The following is a 15,497-nucleotide window of genomic DNA, read 5'->3' on the forward strand; positions in this document are numbered from 1 at the left end:
AATTTTAAGGCTTTTTGAAATTGTTTGTTTTTGTTCAAAATTCAAAATTTCTTTTCGTAAATTAAAGATTCATTCGAGTAAAAAAATCATAAGTTTCATCTGATCAAGTTTGAATATTTTTAATCAGGATTCAAATTAAATTTGAATATTTCATCAATCTTTCTAAAACTTAGTTATTGATTGTTTGTCAGCTATAAACAAATGCTAAAATACTTAGCTCAGAAAACAGACATAAAATCGAGCCCACGGAAATTGAATGAAAGGTCAAACGACCTTTTTTTAACAATTTTTGTTTTTTGTCCAGGCCACCAGATGTCTCTTAACACACCAAAGAGAACTGTTAAAAAGTGAGAAAAAATAACTAGTTTTTAGTCTTCTTTCAACAAGTCGAATGAGCTTTCGTCATGTTGCAAAATTATAAAAAAAAACATCTTCAAACTGCTTCGTTATTTCATTCAAATTTGCTAAAATAACATATTGTTGTACAACGGGATCCGAAAGTGATACTTAAACCCGCTGAAAATGTCTAAAATCTTATGATAAGAGAAAGATTTTTAATTTAATTTCACATAAACAAGGCGTTCTCTGATTCCAATAAACGTTCAAGAAGTGTAGAATCTCTTTCCAACCCTGTTTATTAATTTGACTCCCTCAGTAGTGGAAATAAAAAGGAAGTAAAATTTTGTCCAGTCAAAAGTAACTCTAATTAACTAGCCATAAATTGCAGCCGTCTAAATATTAAAATTGTAGTAGAGCATTGGTTTGATTATTTTTGAGTTCATCCACGGTTGCGCCTTTTCTAACTTTTTATGGTTTTTTCTAATCATAGCATTTGATATTTTACAAACTTTTTTGGAGATCTTTTGATCGAGCTTGAACGTCTGCTCTCTGTGAATTTAGTGTGGTTAGATTCAGCAGCAGAATATGGAATTTATTTTCAAGATTTGAAGTCAGAAGCAGTATGATTGTATCTGAAAATTCAGAAATAAATAAAATTTAAAATTTTCCCTAGCATTACAGAACTTTATCATAATTTTGGATTAAGTTTTAATATAATGATTTAAACAGACAAATTCTATGACAACCAGTCAACAAACTAAAATAATCAGCTACTAGAGTTGCATTTAAACCAATCATCTATAGACTGAACAGAGTTCGTACTCAGAAAAGGTTTTTTGGAGTTAAATTTCATTAATTTTTTTTGTAGGTACAAATATTAATACTCACAAGAATGGACATAACATTTGAAACTGATAATATCCATGAAAAATGTTAATAAGTTTTTGAAAAAAAATCTTATCAATTTTACAACGATCAATAAGATGATTAAAATATTTTTAAGACTAACTAAAAACAAATAAAAAAAAAACTGAATAAAAAAAATCATGAATGCAATCGAAACAGTGCTCAAGAACGACTATATCAGTATTCAATCAATTAAAATGGAATCAAAAATGTTATTGTAAGTTGAGTTTTAAAGATTGTGATTCTTGGAAACATAAAGAAATTCAAATCATAACAATAAAAATATTCAAATCATTATTACGCCTAAATCTAAGCAATATCATAACGTTTTATTCGAATATAAACTTTACGCTATTCTTTGTAATCATAATGAAAACTTTAATTCATTCATTATTAGGATAAAATTCCGATAAATTTCATGAGCTTCCTAGTTAGAAATCAATTTTCTCGATTCACCCTACTCTGTAAGTGGAATCAAACTTCATTTAAAGAAAGTTGAAATTTTCCACTTCTTTTTTTTTGTGTTATTTATGTATTTTTAAAGTTTGATAAGCTATTTTTTACACTGACAAAACTCGTTTGAGCGATATTATCACATAAATCTTTTGAAAATCGATTCTCGATTCATCCCTTAGTACGGAATAATATCAGATTTTAAAGTTCGTAAAAGACTAAATTTTTGATAAGAACGAAAATCGTAGTTCATTCTATGGTGGATTTTTTTTTGTAATTTCACCAACCATCTTCGGGTTGTTACTCCTCGTCTTTATATTCTGCTTTCAAATAGAAAGAAGAATATTGTTCACTTAGCTAAAATTTAAATTCTTCAAATACTTCATACCTTTTCGATTATTGAAAAAATATGTTTATTCGTATAGAAATGATAAGTTAATCAATCTGTATCCCTTGGTAGTATTCTCTGCAATTTTAACTACTTGGTTGAATCATTTTTATTTGATTGCCTTTTAATGCAATTTTTTAAAAATAAATTTGTTTGAATATTAAATTAACTATGTTCCCATTACAAAAAATGTAGCCTAAAACTTTTCTTTATTGTTTTCGCGCAGAACTTAGCTTTAATATTTCAGCTTAGAATTTCATGATCTAGATGTCATTTAGTGTTTTCCATGTCGATACATTTTTTATTCAAACATTTTCATTTATGCTCTTTCACAAAATTTGGGTTTCCCTAACAAAATCTCCAAACAGATATATTGATTCAACACCTTCCTATCGGGGCTCATTAATTATTTGGTTCAACACAATACATTTGTCCAGAACCGTGCTCGTAATTAAAATAAATCACCCTGTTGCCATCAGCCGTTTTCGTTCGATAAAATGGCCTTGTTTGACTCCCACCGAAAGTATATTTAACTAGGGGTGACCAACGTTTGCCGTTTTCTGTTTTGGGGTTTCAACCGTGTGCCTGCACATAATAATTAACATAACGAACTGTTCCTGTTGCTTTTCCTTCTATTGCGATTGGAATGGGTATTTTATGGCACAAATTCGCTGTTTTCTGGCCCAAAAGTTCTTTTTATCAGCTAACTATTTACAACGGCTTTTTTACTGGAATCGACTGTGGTGTTTTATTTTACCTTTTTTGTTTCAACATTTCAATCTATGCAGCTTCACAGCGATTGTTTATGCAAATGTTGGCAAATTCTTTTTACCTACATCAGAGCACTCTGGTGGTCGGTTTCCAAAATTCAACTTTCTTTCGTTTATATTTGCGTTAACTTTCCAGTTTTGCCAACGATTTCAAAAAAGCCGTTACAATCGGTACTAAGAGTGTTTGTTTTTTCTTCAATGTACATTTCCTTTTGTCGTTCTTTCTTTCTGATTTTGTTCGTGTAATAGCTACAACTATTTACAGTGTTCGAAAGCTATAATTGAACTTTTCGTTGTTGATTCTTTCAATATGCCTTTTATGCAATTTAATTATCAATTTGGGGAGAAGATGTTCGAGCTACCCGAAATTAAGCACTGTATCTGCCATATTTAAATAATCAATAACGATTTATTCAAATTCCTTCACAACATTTGAATATCCCAGTTTCTTTTTCAGGAAGAAGATTTGGATGAAAATGGATTTTTTTCAAAACGTTAAAAATTGAACAACGAATGATGTGCTTCGAAAAAATTAATTTTCTATTGTTTTGAGTGTTTTTGACCATAATAATCTAAAAATGTGAAATTCACGAATGAACAGAGCAGATAATTTGCATCAAATTTTTTATTAAAACTTCACATGTTTATAATCAAACAACTGATTCTAGGATAATGGATTGTTGAAATTTTTTTTCTACAACAATATCAAAAAAAATCTTGGGTGATGATCAATTTGAAGTGTATTCCAAATGATTATTTTTGGTGGAAACCCAATATTTTGTAATTTTTTTCGGCTTGAATCTCAATTCTGAATCTGAATTCTGAATCTGAATTCTGAATCTGAATTCTGAATCTGAATTCTGAATCTGAATTCTGAATCTGAATTCTGAATCTGAATTCTGAATCTGAATTCTGAATCTGAATTCTGAATCTGAATTCTGAATCTGAATTCTGAATCTGAATTCTGAATCTAAATTCTGAATCTGAATTCTGAATCTGAATTCTGAATCTGAATTCTGAATCTGAATTCTGAATCTGAATTCTGAATCTGAATTCTGAATCTGAATTCTGAATCTGAATTCTGAATCTGAATTCTGAATCTGAATTCTGAATCTGAATTCTGAATCTGAATTCTGAATCTGAATTCTGAATCTGAATTCTGAATCTGAATTCTGAATCTGAATTCTGAATCTGAATTCTGAATCTGAATTCTGAATCTGAATTCTGAATCTGAATTCTGAATCTGAATTCTGAATCTGAATTCTGAATCTGAATTCTGAATCTGAATTCTGAATCTGAATTCTGAATCTGAATTCTGAATCTGAATTCTGAATCTGAATTCTGAATCTGAATTCTGAATCTGGCTTCTGAATCTGAATTCTGAATCTGAATTCTGAATCTGAATTCTGAATCTGAATTCTGAATCTGAATTCTGAATCTAAATTCTGAATCTGAATTCCAAATCTGAATTCTGAATCTGAATTCTGAATCTGAATTCTGAATCTGAATTCTGAATCTGAATTCTGAATCTGAATTCTGAATCTGAATTCTGAATCTGAATTCTGAATCTGAATTCTGATTCTGTATTCTGAATCTGAATTCTGAATCTGAATTCTGAATCTGAATTCTGAATCTGAATTCTGAATCTGAATTCTGAATCTGAATTCTGAATCTGAATTCTGAATCTGAATTCTGAATCTGAATTCTGAATCTGAATTCTGAATCTGAATTCTGAATCTGAATTCTGAATCTGAATTCTGAATCTGAATTCTGAATCTGAATTCTGAATCTGAATTCTGAATCTGAATTCTGAATCTGAATTCTGAATCTGAATTCTGAATCTGAATTCTGAATCTGAATTCTGAATCTGAATTCTGAATCTGAATTCTGAATCTGAATTCTGAATCTGAATTCTGAATCTGAATTCTGAATCTGAATTCTGAATCTGAATTCTGAATCTGAATTCTGAATCTGAATTCTGAATCTGAATTCTGAATCTGAATTCTGAATCTGAATTCTGAATCTGAATTCTGAATCTGAATTCTGAATCAGAATCTGAATTCTGAATCTGAATTCTGAATCTGAATTCTGAATCTGAATTCTGAATCTGAATTCTGAATCTGAATTCTGAATCTGAATTCTGAATCTGAATTCTGAATCTGAATTCTGAATCTGAATTCTGAATCTGAATTCTGAATCTGAATTCTGAATCTGAATTCTGAATCTGAATTCTGAATCTGAATTCTGAATCTGAATTCTGAATCTGAATTCTGAATTCTGAATCTGAATTCTGAATCTGAATTCTGAATCTGAATTCTGAATCTGAATTCTGAATCTGAATTCTGAATCTGAATTCTGAATCTGAATTCTGAATCTGAATTCTGAATCTGAATTCTGAATCTGAATTCTGAATCTGAATTCTGAATCTGAATTCTGAATCTGAATTCTGAATCTGAATTCTGAATCTGAATTCTGAATCTGAATTCTGAATCTGAATTCTGAATCTGAATTCTGAATCTGAATTCTGAATCTGAATTCTGAATCTGAATTCTGAATCTGAATTCTGAATCTGAATTCTGAATCTGAATTCTGAATCTGAATTCTGAATCTGAATTCTGAATCTGAATTCTGAATCTGAATTCTGAATCTGAATTCTGAATCTGAATTCTGAATCTGAATTCTGAATCTGAATTCTGAATCTGAATTCTGAATCTGAATTCTGAATCTGAATTCTGAATCTGAATTCTGAATCTGAATTCTGAATCTGAATTCGGAATCTGAATTCTGAATCTGAATTCAGAATCTGAATTCTGAATCTGAATTCTGAATCTGAATTCTGAATCTGAATTCTGAATCTGAATTCTGAATCTGAATTATGAATCTGAATTCTGAATCTGAATTATGAATCTGAATTCTGAATCTGAATTCTGAATCTGAATTCTGAATCTGAATTCTGAATCTGAATTCTGAATCTGAATGCTGAATCTGAATGCTGAATCTGAATTCTGAATCTGAATTCTCAATCTGAATTCTGAATCTGAATTCTGAATTCTGAATCTGAATTCTGAATCTGAATTCTGAATTTGAATTCTGAATCTGAATTCTGAATCTGAATTCTGAATCTGAATTCTGAATCTGAATTTTGAATCTGAATTCTGAATCTGAATTCTGAATTCTGAATCTGAATTCTGAATCTGAATTCTGAATCTGATTTCTGAATCTGAATTCTGAATCTGAATTCTGAATCTGAATTCTGAATCTGAATTCTGAATCTGAATTCTGAATCTGAATTCTGAATCTGAATTCTGAATCTGAATCTGAATTCTGAATCTGAATTCTGAATCTGAATTCTGAATCTGAATTCTGAATCTGAATTCTGAATCTGAATTCTGAATCTGAATTCTGAATCTGAATTCTGAATCTGAATTCTGAATCTGAATTCTGAATCTGAATTCTGAATCTGAATTCTGAATCTGAATTCTGAATCTGAATTCTGAATCTGAATTCTGAATCTGAATTCTGAATCTGAATTCTGAATCTGAATTCTGAATCTGAATTCTGAATCTGAATTCTGAATCTGAATTCTGAATCTGAATTCTGAATCTGAATTCTGAATCTGAATTCTGAATCTGAATTCTGAATCTGAATTCTGAATCTGAATTCTGAATCTGAATTCTGAATCTGAATTCTGAATCTGAATTCTGAATCTGAATTCTGAATCTGAATTCTGAATCTGAATTCTGAATCTGAATTCTGAATCTGAATTCTGAATCTGAATTCTGAATCTGAATTCTGAATCTGAATTCTGAATCTGAATTCTGAATCTGAATTCTGAATCTGAATTCTGAATCTGAATTCTGAATCTGAATTCTGAATCTGAATTCTGAATCTGAATTATGAATCTGAATTCTGAATCTGAATTCTGAATCTGAATTCTGAATCTGAGTTCTGAATCTGAATTCTGAATCTGAATTCTGAATCTTAATTCCGAATTCAAATTCTGAATCTGAATTCTGAATCTGGATTCTGAATCTGAATTCTGAATCTGAATTCTGAATCTGAATTCTGAATCTGGATTCTGAATCTGAATTCTGAATCTGAATTCTGAATCTGAATTCTGAATCTGAATTCTGAATCTGAATTCTGAATCTGAATTCTGAATCTGAATTCTGAATCTGAATTCTGAATCTGAATTCTGAATCTGAATTCTGAATCTGAATTCTGAATCTGAATTCTGAATCTGAATTCTGAATCTGAATTCTGAATCTGAATTCTGAATCTGAATTCTGAATCTGAATTCTGAATCTGAATTCTGAATCTGAATTCTGAATCTGAATTCTGAATCTGAATTATGAATCTGAATTCTGAATCTGAATTCTGAATCTGAATTCTGAATCTGAGTTCTGAATCTGAATTCTGAATCTGAATTCTGAATCTTAATTCCGAATTCAAATTCTGAATCTGAATTCTGAATCTGGATTCTGAATCTGAATTCTGAATCTGAATTCTGAATCTGAATTCTGAATCTGGATTCTGAATCTGAATTCTGAATCTGAGCTAGGAATCTTTAATTAATAATCGTTGTTTGGAATCTGAACTTCTCACAAATTTTTTAGCAACATATTAACTGAACTTCGACGTTTTTGCATTTTTTCCTAGGTTGTCGGATCTAGCTCAGGTAACCGAAAATATTCTTATATATTAAAGATACCTGACTTGTAGATCGATAATTTATTTCTAGAAGATCGGTGAAGAACATTTTCTTCTTCTTCTTCTTCTTCTCCTTCTTACAACAACATGGCCAACACATTTAGGCATCCTGAAAAATGGAAGACTTGCGTCTTTCATTTTTCTTTTCAGCGTCCCTACCAAACGCTTCATATAATATTTGGAATATGGAAAGACCTAAATATGAATTTATGTCATTTGGGAAGTATTTAGTGCAAACCAATTTTCATGGTTATAATCTTCACTTTTAAATTTTGTTGATTTTTTGAAAATAATGACCGAGAGATTTGAGTAGCTTTTCAGCTTTCACTTAATGTTCTAATAGTTAGATATTTCTTTTAATAGACTTTTTCAAATGATTCCTTAATATTTTTCATATCATTTTTTTGTTATTTTAAAGCGATTAAAATTTATAAAAGTTCCTTTTTCAGAACAAGGTCCACTTTCCACTCAAGTATGCTGTTCCTAGCCAAAAAACAAACACAACAAAACCTTATTTACTTCTTGCAGCTTTCATTCGAGAGTCGAATCGAGAACTTCGGTAATTTCATTTCGAACGGTTTTCCCCGGATGGACACTTGCCAACGACTTGAGCACCCGATGGTTCCCTAATTACAGTGTACTAGTGCCCCATCATTATTGGATCGGTTCCATTTCATTAAGTTTTTCTTTCCAATTTGAAGGTGTTATTTTTTTTTGGTTTTCTCCCTTTAAATGGGTTGATGCTTCTGGCATGGCAAGGGTGCACTTTTTTATTCTTTTTCTCCCTAGGGCACATAACTTTCCGGTTCCATTTTCAACGATTTTGTTTTCCACATTTTCCCCACCGAAAAAGGCCCGAATGGACTGGTAGCTATACCATTATTCAACTGTAGTGTTCGACTTTCTTTTGTTGCAGAAGTTTTTTCTTGCTTTTCTCCCTTTCACAAACTGTTTCGAGTTTTTACATCTTTAGCGCATGTTTCTGAAAAGTTTCCATTTTCTCGAAAATTATTTTACGCTCACTATTTTCTTTTTTTTTTTGTCGGATTTTCGTCGTTTTGGAAGGTAGTAGTTTACCAGTTTTTTTCTCTGTTTTGGATTCTTAGTTTTAAAATATAAAGCAATCTTGGAAGCTAGTGATGGCGTTGTTTCTTATCTGAGTTTCTTCATCGGTTTTATCTCATTCTCGTTGGGATACTTTTGTCTTTTCCCCCCTTCTTTTACTCTTCGCCTGTCTTCTTGAATCATTTCAATTTGTAGCCTGTATTCTGTTTATCTTCGATTTATTTTTTGATTAGCTTTCGTCTAGTAGTTGTTTGGGATTGCTAATATATGCTACGCTAAGCTAACACTACACTACACTAGACTACAGACTGTTGTTTTGTTTCGTTTCCTCCCACACTCTCGCCTTCACCCCCTTCCGGATCCGGATGTTGCCGGCTGCTGCAGACATTTCTCGTGGCGACGTCTTATATCTTGATAATCTCCTTCAGGTTGTACAATCAGGATATTCCCACTCGAAGCGAGTACAACAGGACGGTGCAGATTGTGCAGATGTAGAACGTTATCCAGCATACTTTCACGTACGATCCGACGACCATTCCGGCACTCGAGGAGGAAGGTGGAGAACTCTTGTCCGCTGCAAAGTGAAGGAGTAAAAAGAAGGAGAGATTGGATAAATGAGATTTAACATTAATCGATTTGTTGGCATTTCTGGGAGCGAACGTGTAGAATTGCACCGGCAGCAGGATTTGCCGTTGCTAACAACAGTTACTTTTGACCTTTTATAGTTCTGCTTCAATTGATCGAATTTATCTGAGTTTGAAGGCTATCGGTATACGTAGGAGGGCGTTATGATACATCCGATATGTATTAGTCGTTAGCAATAAATGTCTGAAGGCGAAGATCGAGTGTGGAACAAATATGAATAAATATTAAAATCGGTCATAACAAATAAACAAATCAAATTTATTACCAAGAGTGAGTGATTCTACATAAGGGTCACAATATCTTGCGACCCAAAAATGAGTACATTTAAATCATATTTCAAAAGATTTTGGAGTAGCAGGAGAAACGATCATATTTTAAGGCTTGAACTATTAGTTAAATATCCGTTTTGTCAATTTGTTGCCAGTAATGTGTCTTACCAGGCTCATGTTTTTTTTCAAAAACTTTTATCATATTTATTTACTAATTATTTTGTGATCGATAATTCGTTTCTTCCTTTTTTGTAATGACATTATTTCTGATAAGCTTCCTTTTGATTAGTGTACAAGTCTTTTTGCGAAATTGCTGTTGCGAGTATTACCTACTGTTTAGGTCATATTTGCACATTCACAGGCGCTGAAAACCTTTTCAATTTATTTCGACATTAGGCAGAAGCATTTCTCAAAACCGGAAATAAACTTACAAAGTTTTTCAATTTACTCATAGAAAAGTATTGCGTATAAAATAGCAAACATGTTTTTAACAAAAAATTCCAATTTAAATCGATTTGATATGTCTTCCATTTTTATCCATCGTTTGAATAATTCAAACTAGGAGGGAAAACTGAAACAGGTGGATTTATGTGAGAGTTCAATTTTTTCCTTTATAAATGTAAGGTTTTGGTGAAGTTTTTGTTGTAGTTTGAGTTAAGTTTTTAATACTAAAAAAATAGGGACATTTTCCAAGAGTCAGCCAAAAGGCTAGAAACCCTATCAAATGGTGAAGTTTGAAGGAGAAAAAATAAAAATGGAATAGTGCGAGGGCCTTGGGAATTGAATGAAGGCAGAATTTTTATTTGTTTTTGTACTTAAAATTTTATTAGTAATGTTAAAAAATTTAGCCCCTTAATGTATGCAGCATATTTGTCCATCTTTCGATTTTAATTGTTGTTCGGCCTTAACACATTAGTATCTTACAGTAGTATCTTTGAGCCACCGAAAGTGTTGTGTTCAATTTTGTTGTGTTTTATGGATAATTTTTGTAGGAAATAAGAGTGGAAGAACAGATTAAATATTATTACATTGATAAATTCATAAGAATTTATCGCATTTAGCATTTACTCCAATATGCTTCGATCGAGTTGAGAGTGTAACATGAGTTGGTTGATGGACATGGTGCATAAACTAGTGTGAATGAAGATTAAGAGAGAGCACTAATGCGTGAGGATCTCGGATCTTAAAAAAAATGGTGGTTCAGAACGTTGATTCACTCGTTAAGCTAATGTCGTTTGATTATGTCGCGTTTAATTTTGTTGAAAGAATAATTATTGTTTCGGTAGCGAAAATGTTGAAAACGCAGGTTTCAGTAGTGGAATAGATTTATCTTTATTCATGTTTCGTCAGTCAAGTTATTACATAACTACACATTTCACTAGCGATTGCTATTGTCTCACTCCCTACTTATCATCTTTCCTAACCGGGAAAGTACTCATTTCTGAATGAGTACTTTGATACTTTTACCCAGAATATCTGGCAACACTGTTGTGTTACCACGAACCCAATTTTAGTAGTCTCGCCTAACCGTGTGATGATGTAAACATTTGTACCACGTTTATCATCATCACCTGCCATCAGCAATCATTGATCTATTGTTCGCGATTGCGAATTGCACATAGCAAGACGATCTAAAACAAACAGTGTTTTGGTTCTGCTCGTGGCAGCAAAAATCTGTTCCTGAGGTTAAAGGATGCTGGTGGAACAATTAGAAAAACGTAAGTTTCAACACGAAAATCTACAGAAGTCACTACAATTTTAAGTCATTTGAGTTATGTCCCTAAGAGTAGCTCATTCGCAGAAATAAAAAAAAACGAGAGTGTCCAAATTTAGCATTTTAATATCAGCTTTCTCATGCATTAAGTACAGGGTGTTCAATAAGTTTGAATACACACCAAATGGTGTGGTAAAGCCGCACCATATACATTTAACTTTTTTTAACGCAACCAATTTGCAAATTTTTGCTTGTGGGGAATCGTGGGCCACATTTTGCGGGGTATCTTGGGCCACCTTTATTTTGGGTTTTTTATACACATTCAAAACTTTAAATATGTTTTTTTTTTCTATATGTAGAGTTTTCTTATGCCGAATTAAGAGTTATGAAAAATATTTTGTCCATCTTTTCTAATGCGGTAGAGACGAACATAAATCCTATGTATCGAGTTTTGCCAAAACGTTTACGAGCCAGGTTTTAGGAAGTATTCGATCATACACAACTCTTTTTTTTTATTTCCTCATCAGGAATTGCTTTAAAATAACTAAATGAATTATGAAATTTCTGTTTTAGGTCAGCTCATTAACTTTGCACATTATCTAGTCGATTTGAGTTAGGTGGCCATCGTTTCCCCACAGTTTTTCAAAATCCAAAAAAAAAATAGTTTTTTTAAAACATTCAGAACTCGGGAAATTATTGTTTTTAAAAAATAATAAAAATGCCTAATGATATCTTAAAAATGTAGACAATCTTTCCATTGATTTTTTTTTCTATTTATCTATAATAATAAAGAAGTTATGAAACAACGAAAAAAAAGTGGTCCATGATACCCCACTCTCCCCTATAGAACTCCTAAACTTGTCTCCTACAAAAGCTATTTTTTCGTATTATGCGTGAAATGTCGAAAATGTAACTACGTTTTAGCTGATTTTCATCTAAAAGCTTATCAACGTGATGGAGCATTGAATAATTGCACATTATAAATAGATGAAAACCATTGAATGTATGCTTGTGTAACTTTGTATTCAGTCTACATTTCTCATTGATGGATTCTTTGGCTCGTTTGGCATGTAGTGTTTTTTGATAGGTCATTTTACACAGAATAATACAGGTTTTTGGAGATTTCAGCAATAATATATCGGAAAAAGAGATTACGTGTTATGATTTATGCACCGACTGACTGTTCCTGCTGCAAGTCGTCCCGTTAATCGGTCAGGTGGTTCAGAGGGAGGCTTCCAATTGCCATGCTATGGCAAGTATACATCTGTTTCAAAGTTTTCTCCCAGTGACGCGTTTATGCCTTCCAGCTTCACATGTGCCTCGGATTGTGCGTTTTTCATACCTAATGATGCACGCTTTGGAGCTGATGCCAGCCTTTTACTGCAGCCTACCGCTAACAGCTGTTCAGATATCGATGCTAACTCGGCGTTTTTTAACTGGAATTCGGGACGCACCACTCAAAGCAATTGGGAAGTTCTTTACCCGGACCACCAACGACTGATTGTTCCTGCTTCAAGTCGTCCCGTTTATCGGTCAGGTGGTTCTAGGGGAGGCTTCCAATTGCCATTTAATGGCAAGTATCCTTCGGTTTTATGTATTCCATCTAGTCACACACCTCTGCCTTCTATTCCCGAACCGTGTGCGTCGAGTTCGACAGTACCTTTCGATAAATTGGATGTTTGCCCAAATGGAAATTTTGCTGAAAATTTGCTGATTGGATCACCGGGATGCAACGAACTTAGCACAATGGAGGCCCCCAAGCCCTTCGTCACAGTCGCGCAGTTTCCAGCCAGCGTCAACAGTCGTCCCGGCCCTGTGTTCGAAGAAGGCAATGGGGCTCTCCAGCCTGTGCTTTCAGGCAAGTACCCTTCTTCTTCTCCCGCTGCGTTCAATGACTGCCCCTCAATTTGCAGCTCTCGCCCTATTGACCATCGCAAAACACGCCCAATTGACGCATCCAATTCATCTGACGCGCTGCGCCTGTATTACCAGAACGTGCGTGGTTTGAAATCAAAGATTTGTGAGTGCTTCGTTGCTACATCAGAGCTCGGCTACGAAATCTACTCATTCACCGAAACCTGGCTCGATTCTTCAGTACCGTCTATTCAGCTGTTCGGCTCAGATTATAATGTATTTCGTTGTGACAGAAGTAGTGTCAATAGTCGTCGTAGCAGGGGTGGCGGAGTACTTATAGCGGTGTTTAACAAGCTCAGCGCATCATTGGTTACTTTGATTAATACCAATTGCATAGAAGCCTTGTGGGTGAAAGTTTCTCATGCTCATAGTTCGTTTTTAATTGGTACAGCATATATTCCACCGGAAAAAAGTCAAGATGGATCAATTATCGATCAGCATGTTGATGGCTTATCTGAAGTTAGATTGCAACATCCTTCGTGCAGCGTTATTCTTCTTGGTGACTTCAACCAACCGCAATTGACGTGGATTCGTGGTGACAGTAACAGTATGGTGATAGACTCTACTTCAGTATTAACATCGGCTAGTGCATCACTTTTAGATGGAATGCAACTGAATGGAATGGATCAAAGAAACTCTCTACGCAATTCTCAAAACCGAACGCTGGACTTGGTTTTTACGGACGATTCTATCTCAATAAGTTCGGTCACTGAGGCCATCGATGCCGTTGTTCCGATTGACACGTACCATCCTCCGTTCAATTTTGATATCTCTTTTCCAAACCCTATCGTTTTTGATGAGGCGTTCGATACTTCAGCTCGCAACTTCAATCGCGCAGATTTTGACACGATGAATCGAGTCCTTTCTGAAATCAATTGGACGGATTTCCTCAATTGTACGGACGTTGATATTGCCGTGAGAGTATTTAGCTCAATTTTGGATGATGTTTTAAACAACTCAGTACCCTTGGTGCGACCTCCTCTTCGACCTCCCTGGAGTAATGGACGCCTAAAGCGGTTAAAACAGTTACGTTCTAAATTACTTAGAAAGTTCACTAGCTCCAGGTGCCCTTTCACTAAAATGAAATTGAACATTGCTACACGAAAATATCGCAGTTTCAACCGTTTTTGCTATCGACGCTATGTTGCTCGTACGCAAAGGGAGCTTCGTCGCAATCCGAAAAAGTTCTGGAAATTTGTCAACTCAAAACGGAAGGAATCCGGTCTGCCTGCGGTACTCCAACTAAATGATAGAATTGCAACGTCTTCTGAAGAAAAATGTAACCTCTTCGCGATGCACTTCTCCAGTGTTTTCTCTGATCTATCGCCAACTGCTGATCAAATTTTCGCAGCCGTCACACGGTTACCCATAGATGTGTTGAATCTGGATGTTTTTTCTATAAGCGAGGAAATGGTTCTTGAAGCCATTGGTAAACTGAAGTATACTACATCAGCCGGACAGGATGGAATTCCGACGTGCGTTCTTAAGAAGTGTCGTACTCTTTTAGTGAAACCACTTACTCACATCTTTAACCGGTCCCTAGAACAGCAAAAATTCCCCGACCTCTGGAAAAGATGTTTATGAGCCCAGTCTATAAAAAAGGTGATAAGCAAAATATTCTCAACTACCGTGGTGTCACATCACTAGCTGCCTGCTCGAAGGTATTAGAGAGGATCGTAAACGATGTAATTTTCTCAGCTTGTCGGAACTGGATCTCTGAAAATCAACACGGATTTTTCCCTAAACGATCGGTAACCACGAATTTGACAGTTTTTACATCATATTGCATATCACAAATGGATGGCGGAAAGCAAATTGATGCAATTTATACTGATATTTTGGCTGCATTCGATTCAGTGAATCACGATATTCTCCTGAAAAAATTGCAACGTTTGGGATGTTCTGAACGACTATGTGCTTGGATAAAAAGTTATCTTACGAATCGCCGTTTAGCTGTCAGAATTGGTTCTGCAGAATCTTCTGATTTTATTCCAAAGTCTGGGGTTCCACAAGGTAGCAACTTGGGCCCTCTGTTGTTTACAATGTTCTGTAATGACATTAATTTGCTTCTGATTGGCTGTGGAGTTCTCCTGTATGCGGATGACCTAAAAATATTTTTGGTCGTAAACAGTTTAGCTGATTGTTACGAGTTACAAGGCTTCCTGGACATGGTTGTGAACTGGTGTGCTGATAATTTACTGGTTTTAAGTGTTGCTAAGTGTTGTGTTATTACAATCGGTCGGAGGAAACATCAATTCATATATGAATACAGCATACTGGGTGAGTCACTGCAACGTGTGGATCAGATAAAGGATCTTGGAGTT

Source organism: Uranotaenia lowii, chromosome 2 (genome assembly GCF_029784155.1).
Source record: "Uranotaenia lowii strain MFRU-FL chromosome 2, ASM2978415v1, whole genome shotgun sequence".
NCBI lineage: Eukaryota > Metazoa > Arthropoda > Insecta > Diptera > Culicidae > Uranotaenia > Uranotaenia lowii.